Source organism: Oncorhynchus keta, chromosome 23 (assembly GCF_023373465.1).
Source record: "Oncorhynchus keta strain PuntledgeMale-10-30-2019 chromosome 23, Oket_V2, whole genome shotgun sequence".
Classification (NCBI taxonomy): domain Eukaryota; kingdom Metazoa; phylum Chordata; class Actinopteri; order Salmoniformes; family Salmonidae; genus Oncorhynchus; species Oncorhynchus keta.
In genome coordinates, this window is record NC_068443.1 from 46,119,450 (window position 1) to 46,124,529 (window position 5,080).

A 5,080-nucleotide genomic window follows, 5' to 3' on the forward strand; every position below is an offset into this window, starting at 1 on the left:
CAGGATTTTTAAGCCTTGAGACAATTGAGAGTTGCCTTTTGAACAGGGTATGGTTGTAGGGTGCCAGGGGGCACGGGTTTGTGTCAAGAATTGCAACACTGCTGGGTTTTTCACACTCAACAGTTTGCCATGTGTATCAAGAATGGTCCACCACCCAAAGGACATCCAACCAACTGACACAATTGTGGGAAGCATTGGAGTCAACATGGGCCAGCATTCCTGTGGAACGTTTAATACTTTGTAGAGCCCATCCCCCAAAGAATCTGAGGGTGCAAGCAGAGGAAGGTGTTCTTAATGTTTTGTATACTCAGTGTATATCAATGTATGAGAATTAACAGAATTTCTAATGGAAAGTATCACCAGGTTTGGTGTACGAGAGCGTACAGGTCGCAATCATGTTAAACATTATTATTGCACAGTCCATGCAATTTATTATGTTAAGCATTTTTACTCCTGGAATTTACATAACAAAGTGGTTTGAATAGTGGGTTGAGGATTAAGACATTTTAGCTTTCAAAAACATAATTCCACTGACTTTATGGGGTATTATGGGGTAAAATACTTTGTGCTAACATTAGTGTTAACAGTTATGTTAACTGTCGAAAAGTTATCCTGTGACGTCACAAAGAACTCAGGTTTATTAATGACCTCCCACTGGCTCTGAGAAGAGCCTTTGTGTTTATGTGTACTGATGACTTAACACGATACATGTCAACTACCACAGCAAGTGAAATCACTGCAACACTTATTAACAAAGAGCTGAAGTCAGTTTCAGAATGGGTGGAGTTAGTCCTAAAAGCATTGTATTTGTGACAAATCATTCACTTAACCCGAAACCTCAACTAAATCTTGTGAAGAATAATGTGGAAATTTAGTTGAGGAGACTAAACTGCTTTGAGTAACCTTGGATTGTAAACTGTCATGTTCAAAACATATTGATATAACAGCAGTTAAGGTGGGGAAAGGTCTGTCCATAATAAAGCGCCTTCTTAACAACACTACCAACAAGGCAGGTCCTACATACCCTAGATTTGTCACACTTGGACTACTAGTCATACCACAAAGAGGGACCTAGGGAAATGACAATTGGCCCTTAAATGTACACAGAGATCTAACATAAATCATTTTAATGTCAATGCCTCCTGGCTCAAAGTAGAGGAGAGATTGACTTCATCACTGCTTGTATTTGTGAGAAGTATTGACCTTTGAATACACTGAACTTTAAACTACTAGCACACAGCTCGGACATGAATGCATACCCCACAAGACATGCCATCAGAGGTCTTCACATTCCCAAGTCTAGTCAACAGACTATGGAGGTGTACAGTACTACATAGAGCTATGACTACATGGAACTCTATTCCACATCAGGTAACTGATGCAGCAGTAGAATCAGATTATAAAACATTGTATGGAAACAGCCTCACATGGATTTTGTGTGGTAGATATGTGGTAGTAGTGTTGTGGTGTGAGGGCATCCCCTTAATGTGTTTTGAAATTTGCTGTGAAATGTATTGTAATGTTTTTAAAATGGTTTATAACTGCATTTATTTTGCTGGACCACTGGAAGAGTTGCTGCTCAGTTAGTGGGGATCCATAAAAAATACAAATACTCCACTAGGGGTTTGTCGGCTGCTTGGGCATTGTTCAGGGGCATGATGATATTTTTTTTTTGCAGTGAGTTGGCATTCCGACATACCTTGTGAGTTTTTATCGCTTGGATGAACTGCTCGCTTCCCAGTGTGACTCATAGTGTTCTTACGCTGGGTCCGAGAGTAGGTGTTAGCAGTGCGCAGCTTCTTCATTTATCCGAGTTACCACAATTCCATGGGATTTGAGCCTCAGGCTGCCATGGTTCACCAACTGGTCGATGCTATGCAGTAGGCGTGTGCGCTACCAAGTCGCAACATGTGTCTGTGGTTTTTGACTTGCGGTTCCTTGTACGAGTTCTTACATTTCAGGCTTACAAGGGAAGTATTATTCTTGAACTGTGGAGTAACTTGGGCTGCAGTGGTAGCATGTTGGTGTGCATAGCCAAGTTGCAGCAGGTTCTGGTTCCCTATATGGAATGACAGTTCAGGCCTCATGAGCCTCTGAGAGTTCAGGCTTTCGGTAAGTATTAGAGAGTACTTCTGCTAAGCCTCATTGGAGCCCAACCCACAGGCATGGGCCGCCATGGACCTCCTAGTTTGACCCTCTGAGCCGGTTTGGGACACTCTGAGCTAAAATTATGTGTATGCTCTCCACTTTCTGGAGGACCGGGTTCTGAAATCAGTAGAATTCGATTATGACAGCTAAGAGATGTGAAAACACCAGTCTGGATTACATCGTCAAACTAAGGCATGGGTATCAGACAGGAGACGATCCAACCATGATGTATACTGGTGAGATTTTCAGATATTATATGTTTCTATTTTTGACAGTGGTTTCATTTCAAGTGTACTGTTAGCTAGCTAACGTTAGCTGGCTGGGTGGGTAGCTAGCTAACGTTAGCTGGCTGGGTGGGTAGCTAGCTAACATTAGCTGGCTGGGTTGGTAGCTAGCCAACGTTAGCTGGCTGGGTTGGTAGCTAGCCAACGTTAGCTGGCTGGTGGGTAGCTAGCTAACGTTATGTGTATGATCTTATTCTTCGTATCTCAGACACATTTGCGTGACTAGTTAGTAGTCATAGAACCTGGTGTTTAGCAACCAGCAGATTCATGCAGGATAGTAACGTTATGAGTTGTGATGATGGTCCATTGTTTAGCTTTAGCTAGCTACATGTCTAACAAAAGACTGCACTCTAAATTTGACAAAGCATTTTCATTTCTTGGGTTATAGTACTGTTAGCAAGCTAGCTACCTAACATTAGCTGGATGGCTCACTAACTAACTTTGCGTCATGCGTTGGGATTCATTATGGACCTAGCAAGCTATCTAGCTATCTAATAAGCATGCCCCATTCAAAAATGTAGAAACAGAAACAGATATGGCCCTTGGTTCCCTCCAGATCTGACTGCCCTCACCAGCACAAAACATCCTGTGGTGTACTGCATGAGCATCGAATAGCTCCCTGCGATATGCAACTTTTCAGGGAAGTTAGGAACCACATAAATAAATAGAGCAAAGCTAGCTTTCTCAAAAGAAATGTGTATCCTGTCGTACTAACTCCAAAAAGTTCTGTGACTAAAGTCCATGGAGAATAAGAGGCACCTCCTCCCAGCTGCCCACTGCACTGAGGCTAGGGAAACTGTCACCACTGATAAATCCAAGATAATCGAGAATTTCAACAAGCATGTTTCTACAGCTGGCCATGCTTCCACCTGGCTACCCCTACCCCTGCTCAACCGCCCTGCACCCTCACTGCAACTCCTGCTCAGCCTCCCATTTATCCTTCACCAAATCCAGATAGCTGATGTTCTGAAAGAGCTGCAAAATCGATCCTTGAACTAGGCAGGGCTAAGCAATCTGGACCCTCTCTTCAAAATGATCTGCCAGAATTGTTGCAACCCCTATTACTAGCCTGTTCAACTTCTTTGTATGTCTGGAGATCCCCAAAAGATTGAAAGCTGCCGCGGTCATCCCCCTCTTCAAAGGGGGAGACACTCTAGACCCAAACTGCTACAGACCTATATCTATCCTACCCTGCCTTTCTAAGGTCTTCTCGAAGCCAAGTTAACAAACAGATCACCGACCATTTCGAATCCCACCGTACCTTCTCCGATATGCAATCTGGTTTCTGACCAGGCCAAGGCTTTCGACTCTGTCAATCACCACATTCTTATCGGCAGACTCAACAGCCTTGGTTTCTCAAATGACTACCTCGCCTGGTTCACCAACTACTTCTCCGACAGAGTTCAGTGTGTCAAATCAGAGGGCCTGTTGTCCGACCTCTGGCAGTCTCTATGGGGGTACCACAGGTTCAATTCCTCGGACCGACTCTTTCTCTGTATACATCAATGCTGTCGCTCTTGCTGCTGGTGATTCTGATCCACCTCTATGCAGACGACACCATTCTGTATACCTCTGTCCCCTTTGGACACTGTGTTAACTAACCTCCAGACGAGCTTCAATGCTAAACAACTCTCCTTCTGTGGCCTCCAACTGCCTTTAAATGCAAGCAAAACTAAATGCATGCTTCAACCGATCGCTGCCCACACCTACTCCACCCATCCAGCATCACTACTCTGGACAGTTCTGACTTAGAATATGTGGACAACTACAAATGTATTTGTACCTATTTATTGCCTCACTATTATTGCTTCACCCCTTATCCTACCTCATTTGCACAATAATTGTATATAGACTTTCTATTGTATTATTGACTGTATGTTTGTTTATTTCATGTGTAACTAAGTTGTTGTTTGTGTCACACTGCTTTGCTTTATCTTGGCCAGGTCGCAGTTGTAAATGAGAACTTGTTCTCAACTAGCCTACCTGATTTAAATATATATATATATATTAAATCTAGCTACATTTCTTAGCAAAAGACAAACATTTTAGTGTGCCAGAGCACAGAATAACCAATGCATTTTTGAACACTCAACACCTGTTGAATATGTCAGGTGTCAGTAAACGTCAGAAACAAATCGTAATTCAATTGTTGCCAGCAGCACAGTTACAGTCACCAACGATCTGATAACATGAAAAAGCCTAACTAGCTCTGCTAGGGCTGGTAAAAATGGTCCCAGGAGGTGTTGTCTCATTATGTGTCTGAGTAGCTAGCCAATGTTAGCCAGTTAGCTTGGGTGCTCGACTGTGGTTGTGAGGACAGAGCTGGAACAACCCTACTTATCGGCTAGAGCGTCCAGTGTGCGCTCTCTGAACGCAAAAACCACAGATAGGGTGAGTAATGTCAGTGAGCTGTTCTGTCTCTGATGTCTGGAAGCAGCTGGCAAGTTAGTACAGAACGCACAGAGATCAACCCTAAAGAGATGGGTGGGGCTAAGGCTGAAGAGGGTGTGAACAATGCTGAATGGGTGTAGACAAATAAGGGCTCTCCAATAGTAGTACCAAAACATTGAAAGACAGTTTTCAAAAGTGAGTTTACAAGTTTATCAACTTTCAAAGCAGAATTACTTTCCCAATGTTTCCTCAAATCC